Source organism: Coptis chinensis, chromosome 1 (assembly GCF_015680905.1).
Source record: "Coptis chinensis isolate HL-2020 chromosome 1, ASM1568090v1, whole genome shotgun sequence".
In the NCBI taxonomy this organism is placed as follows: domain Eukaryota; kingdom Viridiplantae; phylum Streptophyta; class Magnoliopsida; order Ranunculales; family Ranunculaceae; genus Coptis; species Coptis chinensis.
The window spans coordinates 89,142,590-89,152,114 of NC_141456.1; positions in this window are offsets into that span (position 1 = coordinate 89,142,590).

Below are 9,525 nucleotides of genomic sequence, written 5' to 3' on the forward strand. Positions count from 1 at the left end.
GGCTTTCCATTTGCACCACTGGTTACATTCTGGTACTGTCCTCTGGGCATCCGTCTTTTTGATAGGGATTCAGCCTTTTGACAGCCACAATTACGGCCTCTTTTTAGCTTTTGAAGGGAAGAGTTCCCTTCTCGAGAGGCCACAAGAGCTGTCTGACTGGCCTTTTTTGCTTCCTTACGTCTGTTCAGGACATCCTCCTCCCACCCCGCATAAGACTCAACCCTGTCTAGGAATTTCTCTAAATCACGGGGTGGTTTCCTGTATAGGGATCCGAATAAGGAATTGTTTTCATCCAACCCTTGTTTAAAAGCTATTATGGCAGTCTGTTCATCACATGACTCTATCTGGATTGAAATTTCCATGAATCGTTGCATGTAGGACCTCAATGCTTCTTTGTCCTTTTTCTTGATGTTGAACAATGCGTCAATCAACTTTGGTTGGTGCTCATTGCATGAGTACCTATCTATGAAGGTCCTAAACATTTCTTCTCAAGACCTGATCGATCTGCCGCTCAATAACATGTGGTACCACCGGAGCATAGATCCAAACAGGGAAGCTTTGAACTCTTTACATATGACGTGGTCATATCTTTTATATTGTCCCATAGTTGCTCGATATCTGAATATGTGATCTATCGGATCTGATTTGTCATTGAAGACGCTAAACTTCGGTTGTCGTTAGCCGTGGGGGTAAGGCTTTTTCATTACTCGAGATGCGAAAGGAGATCTGCCTGCCCCTATTATAGTGGATTGAACAAGGGAGTCTTGCATTTTTCTTCTTTTGCTTGTCATCCGATGCATCTGACGTATCAGGTAATTCTTCTCAGTTTCCCAGGCAACTTCTTTAGTGGAATGCTTCTGGGTCTGAGCTCCTTTCCTGTGCCTAGGGTCAACGTCACGATCCTGGTCAGTTGACACTAGTTCAGATGCCGTATCTGAGTCCTCTTCTGAGTTGTTGTATTATGACTTACATGTCTCGCGTTAAGCTGGGCCCCCACGCCTTGGGTTCTTTGCACAACCACCTTTTAGAAGGTCGTCATTATTGAGATCGATGAGTGGCTCCTTCCCTATGTCAGATTGATACAAATGCCTCAGCAGTTGTACTTCTCATTCAAGATTGCTTCTTTGCTGTTCCAGAGCCTGACTGCTTGGCTTGCATGAATAGACTCTTGGTTGGTGAGGATAACATTCTCATCATCTTGACACTCCTCTTAAGCATTATTCCTGGGGCCTGCACCAAGAGCAACTGGTTCGTCAGTGCTGGTCATAGGTCTTTGGAGGGGGTTATTCGCGTCATTGTGACCGACGTTCTCCTTCACTTCAGGTATCTCATGCTCTTCTTCTCTCATGGCGACGCTGTGCGTGGTAGCGTCACCTTTCATTTTCTTTGCTCCTGCCATCATAATGGTAAGAGTTTTTAAACTAAATCAATCATTTGAATGAATGTTTACCTGCTTTTGTCCCCAGAAACGGCACCACAAGATGTAGGGGAGTTTTCGAGTATCCCCTGATCTTCCTCTGTGCCTTCTAATCTAGAAGTTTTGACTGAGTAGAGAAGGGATGAGATGATTGTGAGTTCAGGGTGGAACTGCCTGGCGGCTACCAACATATCTCCTTGTTTATTTAGGAGAATCAAACCCTTTTTGGCATAGTTCCTAAGAGCGAATCCTTATGATTTATATATGAAGAGCTACGAGAGTCCTAGGGTTAGGACTGTCCTGACCACTTGTGAGTTCCCTTCCATCTTTGGACTCTGCCTTCCTATTAGGATTCATGTTCTTATGGAAGTTGATAACCCATAAAAACTCAACTAGATTACTCTAACTTTATTCTTACGACATCAATTATTTATACCCTACTCTCGCATGTATATTCATGCAATATATAGAGTACGGAATCGTTCCACTCCTAAACTACCAAGACATAATAGAATCCAATTAATCAAACACAAAGAACAATAGTGAGAGTAATAATTATAGAGGTAAATATATACTATGAAACTAAATGTATTAATTTAACTTATACTAATTTAACTAAGCAAATGAATATTACTTGAATAAAATATGAAGAAGAAATTAGGGGGATTTGATTCCACTTTGATTTATTCCTAATATGCTAGTGTATATTATTGCAATCCTAACCAATTAAGATTAAGTATTTGATCCCTAATTATTCATGGCAATCTCTGCCAACTAATAATTAGCATGTGAGGAAGTTCAACCCATTCTCATGGTGAATCAACTAACCTACTAGAGTGAAACTCTTAACAAGCAATAATTATAATTAACATATCAAGTCTTCATCAAACCCCTCTAATGGAGGTTTAGCTAGAAGTCATTAGACTATCATTAATAGAAGAATAAGAAGAAAACATAAAGAAAAACAATAACTTGACTTTTATTAATCTAATGGATGCTACAAACTAAACTAATTAACTAAAACTAAACTAAACTATAAAGGGAGAGAGAGAGAGAACCCTAAACTACATTAAACTAAAGTGGGAGAAGCCAGGTTTTGTTTAGTCTTAAACCTTTTTATATAGGAGAGGTTTAGGTTTACAATTTCGTGCTTAGGCTTTGGAGCCATATTTTGGGCCATGAAATCAAGCCCAAAACCTAATTACATATGTCCAAAAAGGGTTTCTCTGTGCAAAATTACTTCAACACCATTTTCATCCACTTTTTCTCTTTTGATTGGGTAAAGGCTTAGACCATTAGAAAGCTCTTTCCGAGCCGGTCATTTTGACATATAATAGGCCTCATTCCGAGGTATAAGGCCTACGGAATTTCTGTTACCCTTTTTACTCTTTTTCTACCTACGTTGACTTTGACTTTTCAGCTTTGACTAGGCTTTAAAAATGCTTTTTCTCCTTGAAACTTGGGCTTTAATCATTGAACTTCTTAGCAACCAACCATTGCTCTTTTCTCTTGCAAAAGTGATATATTTCTTCGCATATTTGACTCCAAGACCTGGAATACACAAAAAACACGTAAACAGTACTATCTCTTGTTTATTATATACATAATTGGTCTAAATGTAATATTATTAAGGGGTTAAAACTACAGTTATTGGTTCTTATCAAACCACCCCAAAACAGCATTTTGCTTGTCCTCAAGTAAATATGAGAAATTAATATAAGTGACCAAAAATGAAGTTCTAACTAATCTCTTTTCACCGAGTGTGATTGCATTGACCATATGCAACAAAGCCTTAAACCACTAGGAATTCCCTAGTGGACGAGTTATAGCCTAGTGAGAGTTTTCCAACGAAGGTACTCACAAACTTCAGCTATACTACAATGACTAAGAAATAAAATTATTGTTTCCTACTTTATTCTCAGATATCTATACATCTCACTAGCAATGAATACAGAATAATCAAGTCAAATTCTAAGCTAATGCATGCATAATAATCAATGATCTATGAATAAATATATATATAATGAACTATGTTATGAAATGCAGTAACATGTCTATTTCTGAAACTTTGGAATAGCGGCCTTAAGTAGGTCCTCACATATATGTCAAGACAAAAACCACTCTGATTTTTCCACTTAAATTTCGCTCACTCCAGTGCGTAGTGAGCACACTTTACCTTACAATCTTAATGACAAACAAGGAAGCCAAAGTCGATCAAACACATATGCCACTTACTATCACACTAACCTATTCCTAATTGAGCTAGAGGTCTTTATTAGGTGTTGCGGGGATTAGGTGATGGTTTAAGAATGATGGAAATGGATATTTAAAAAGAACCAGTCTGAGATAATAGAGTCTTCATATTATGTAACTAGAGAAAATCTTGTTCTTTACTTTAATTCTACACTTTGTTTCCATATTTAGCCATTTTTTTGTCTTTTTCTTTTGGCTTTTGACTCATTTGATTCTGTTTTTGGAGTTCTAATTTTTTTTTCTTTTCTTATTTGAAGCAACTAACAAATTCTTGGTTTCACAGGTCTTTATCTTTTCTATTCTTCATTTCATCTCTATTCTCAAAGTCATTCAAAAATGGGTAGGATGATTTTTATTTTTATTTTGTTTTGTAAAAGGGTAAAGGATTTACGGTTTATGAAAGGCTAAAGAAAGACTCAAAGGGGCCACTAGTGGAAAATTATTTCATAAGGTTAGAATTTCTGGCTATATTGATCCAAAAAGGGCTTAAATTCTCGCTTAGGATATGGTATAGTGATCAAGCAAGTGGACGTGTGATTTCTCTATTCAGAATTTACTTCTCCCCTGTGTCATTTCTCAAATATTTCACTCATATAAGGCTTTAGACTATATTCTCACTAGATTTGTAGAAAAAGTACTATAGCTTAGATTTTAGAAACTCACTGCTAAACAATCATAGATACTCATGCAATATATTTATAAAAAGATGCAAGAATTATTACCTACATATTAACTTAAATTTCTAAAAACAATTCTAATATAAGAGCTAATGTGAAATATCTAGGCTAATATCATCATAGAGAAAGAAACATTACCAATATTCCTAAGTGTATATCATAAAATTTTTATTTATATTTATGAATTTTTTAAAAAATTTTACTATAAAACAAGTGCATATTATATATGTATTATCCTAATAGGTGCCTTAATTTACGCATGTTTCTATGCCACCCCCAAACAAGAACATGTTTTGTCCTCAAAGTATTAAAAATAAGAAGGGTAGAAAATACCATGGAAACGCATGAAAATTGAAGAACACCTGCAAAACAAATTTAGAACATACTAATATAGATAAATAAAAACAGACATAACTCCATATGAGTTCCACTCGTTATGGGGATAACAATAATTAAATTGCTTGGGACATAAGCAAACACGAACAAAAATTAAAACTTACCTCATATCCAGCATTTAATCGTTTTCCGCTTCCTCAATAAAGAATTGAGGTTCCTTGGCATCCTGTCATGCCATGATAATTTGCCAGGCCTCACGCCATTTATCATCTACAATCGCTAACATGTTAAGCACCGCTTGGTCGGATGGGGTGTAAGGGGCAACCCTATTAGGTTGTAGCCTCCACCCCAGCCAAGTCATTACACAGAAAGAGTGAATAATACAGTTGGTGGGTCTCAGAATGTCAACCCCAACCCAATCCGTGAAATGGGCACAAAATGCAGGAAATAAACATAGCATGGTACGACAAACTAAGACAGGCATAAGAAGATAAATGTCACAAGTGGCGTCATTCGCAGGAAAAAAATGTCATTCCCCTTAATATATTTAGCATGATAAAAAACATCACCATGCCTACGTTAAAGGACAGCTACCAAGGGATACATTATATTGCCCTTAGTCCTCTACACGGAAAATTCCTGCCCCATAGGTCGCATGTAAAAACTCATAGTTGTAGGCATAGAAATTATCAACCAAATAGCCCCATGAGTCTTGAATCTCAATAGGCATAGAAAACCCAACAACAAACTCCAATAAGAACTTGGTTATATCCATTGTTTCATCCTCAATGGTGATGGAGAACACTTGTTCTCCATCCATGTGATAGAAAAAGTTACAATGGTCATAGAAATATAAAGTAAGCGCAGGAGAATAAAGTTCATTAGAGCTTACCATTAGAGGCTACCATCCCACCTTTATGATCAAGTCACGAAACCAAGACCCGTACGTGTCACTCGTGAATAAATCTTTGAATGACATCTCCGGTATGATCTGAGGAGACTTCATATCATGTAACACCCTCTAGAACTGCTGGAAACAACCATGGAAGAACCTACAAAAAATCATAACTGGATGTGGTTGTGGAGGTGAAGGGCGCGGGCGTGCTCTTGCCTTGCTCGATGTCTAGTGATTTTATGGTAGACACGCTCTGACTTTAGGCAAAGTAGAGGGCGTGCGCGCTCTGTGTATGATGAGTGCTATGAAGTGAAAATTCAAAAGCAAAGTGAGAGATGCAAAGTGAGAGGTGTGATGTGAAGTTGAGAGTACACCAAGGATTTATAGATAACTAGTTTCTAAGTTCCACAAGTTTCCCAACTAGTTAAGGCAACATGATGGAAAAAGACATTTCTAAATCCAAAATAGAACTAAACAAGAGGCATGCTCCAAAACCAAACCAATAGCTTTTTGGCTGGAATTAAAATAGCAATCATCTAATTATAACTCCTTGAGGTTGCACCAAAAACAGCACTTGCTAATTCTAGTGACACCAATTTAGCAACATTCTCACATAATTCAATCATTATCAAGCAGACAATAATATTTTGACGAAAATACGTGCATATGACTAGAGGCATTGCTAAATATATAATTCTACCCTCAAACAAGTTGGAAGGGTGGGATTCTAGATACAAAACATAGCATATGCCGGAAACTAAAACAACTTCAAATTTAAAAAAAAAAAAAAAAAATTACAAAATTCAAATATTAACTACTTAACTAAACAATTCGGAATCAAAATCTACGAAAAACAAGAAAACAAGTCTTAACATAATAATAATACAAAATAAACCAGCCACACGATGATGATGGCCAGAATAGGAAGTTGAGTGCTCAAAAATGGAAAGACCAAACACCCCACCCCCAAGCAATTTTTTTAAAACATGGTTAGAAAATTTGTTTAAACATGTGGGTATTTTAAAGTTAGATTCCCCTAGACTTAATGTAGGGTCGTTTAAAGTCAGATTCCCATAAACTTAATGTGGGGTTGTTTTAAGTCAGATTCCCTTATATTGTGCACACCCCCAAACAAGCAAGAAACTAGGGTGGCACAAAATGGATGATGCGTGGTCAACTATAAACTAATAGTCAAAAGAGTTGGGGGTCTAGCCATAAAAATATGATACTAAATACACCACCAAGCAGAATGAAGTTGTATAATTGGAAGCAATCATGTAGAAGAATAAAAGAAAACTTATGCAACCCATCAAAGAACATATGCAAACCATCATGTTGTAGCTGTTTTAAAAAGTTAGAATAACCCAAAAGATGAATTAGTGATATTTTAGGTGAGAAAGGAATGAAGTATGGATCCTGATGTCTTTCATGAGGCTCAGATGAGGAAAAATAAGACAAACTAGGTTTCTCACTACACTCGATCAAAGCTTGGCTCTCAACTACAAGAATAGTATACTCATGGGATTATGTGAGATCATAATGGGGCTTTCCTTGGGGCTGCAACAGGTGGATCGGGAGTCACTACCAACTACATAATGGAAACATATGCGATTGTGGAAGGAGTCACAAAAGCTTTAGAAATGGGATGGAGGCATATATGGGTGGAATTAGACTCTTTTGCAGTAGTCCAAGCTTTTCAAAAATGTAATACGCACTAGAGATTCAGGGCACGATGGAAGCTAATAAACTCGCAAGCAACATGGATTAATATCACCTCAATTTGGAGGGAAACTAATTCGGGAGCAGATTGTTGTGCCAGACATGGAGCAGGACTAACTAAAGGACAAACTGTATGGTGGCAGACTCGACCTCCATTCATGAGACATCTTGAGAACCACAACATTACGTACTTTAGATTTACTCACTAAGCACTGTTGTATTGAGAAGGGTACACATTTAGTTTATCCTTCTTAGTCAAGTCATGTCATAATGCTCTTATTTTTTCTTCATATAACCTTTATTCTTTTAAGTTAATAAATTACCTTTTAGCAAAAAAAAAAAGGATTGTGAGCTAGGCAAACACTCTTCACCGTGAAGGTTGAAAAAATTATAGAGGGTCACTGAGGCAATTGTCTTAAGGGCAGATTCGAGGTTCCTCTGAAATGGTGGATTAATGGATGGCTTAGCTATGGTAAATGGTTGGATTTTAGAAGGTGGTAACTCAGGTAGATGGTGGTTGGTTGGTGGTTCAGCAGTTGGTGGATACTTACATGCTCTTGAGAACTCTACATCTGGCTTGGATGAATCCACAAGGTTGTGGTTCATGGCTTTATCTTTAAGATATTCATCTATTTCTTCCATTGTTATTTCCTCAGCTGCCAAACTAAATTTAGATTCACATTGCGCTAAAGAAGTTACATCGTTTAACTCCTACACATTACCTTGTGCCATGCCTTAGATTAGAATTGTTAATCTCTATTTCCTCACCCTCTTCCTCTAAAACATTATAAGTATCCTTAATGACATCATTCGAATGTGTCAAGGAATCATCCAGCCGAGTGCGGTTAGCAAACACAAAGGCTTGGACATGCTCAATAGGAGGGTCCATATTAAGAGAATGTCAATAGTTATCAAATTCTTCCTCTATTACATCTTTATAAATATCTTCTAATGTGTCATCATTATATTCATCTTCATATGGATCAGTGGGAGATTCCTCAGAGGCATCTCTCAAATTGGAGTGGTCATCCAAAACAAGTCTTAAAGAGTCGTCGTCAAGAATTTCCTCATCCAGGTGTGGTGTGGAGTCAACATAATGGTTAATGGGAGGGTCATGGGAAGGTAATGCTTCATGAAATTCAGGGTAGGTCTTAACTAGGTCGAATGGTGTGGTTATGGGAATAGGTTGTTCTACTTGTGGGTCGATCTCTGGTAAGGTTGAAAGTTCTGTGTTAGGTGAGGGGATAATGAAAAACATTTGGGCTAGATTTTGAAGTATAGTTTGGGTTTTGGCAATTTGTTCTCTAAACGTTTTTCGATGGTTGGCTATTTGGTCCATAAATATTTGTTGTGCATTAGTCATTTGTATGGAAATATGGTCTGTGAAGGGTGGCGAACTAGATGGGTGGGTGATTTCTGGCATGGTGGAAGGGTCTGGCTGGTATAGTGCTTGATAGTCATAGTTATTGGCGTTTAAGTGACTCTGGTTGATATCGTATTGTGATGGGTTAGGTTGAGGCTGAATAAATATGGGACAAGAATGGGCGGTGTGGTCTGGATCTGAACAAATTGTGCATGGAAAAGTGATAAGAGCCCAAAACTGTAGTTTTAACCCCTTAACAATAATATTTTTAGACCAATTATGCGAGTAATAAATAAGAGTTAATGCTTATTACGTGATTTTATGTATTTCAGGCATTAAAGTCAATTATGTATAGAAATGTGCCACTTTGGCGAGATAAAGGAGCAAGGGTCAATTATGTAAAAAGTGTTTGGTTCGTTGTACACACTCATTACGGAACTAGAAGTAGACGACACTGGTTGACTCCCTGTATAGTTTGGATGACTAGAATACTCTTGATTGTATGGGTCACTATAAAAATTTGAAAATTAAGGCTCATAATTATTATTATATCCTATAGAAGGCTCAAACTCTTGATATGATAGACAATGAGAAGCCCAATGGTAAGGACTACCACAGCATGAACATGGTGAAGGGTTTTCATAATAATCACATGATTGCACTTGCTATGATGGGCAATGAGAAGCTCAATGGTAAGGATTACCACAATATAAACATGGTGAAGGGTATGCATAAGAATCACATGATTGTTCGTCTATATATTGATATGCCATAATGGTTATATATATATATATATATATATATATATATATATATATAGGACAATTAATATGCAAACAAAACTCTAACTATAAATTTCTAGATA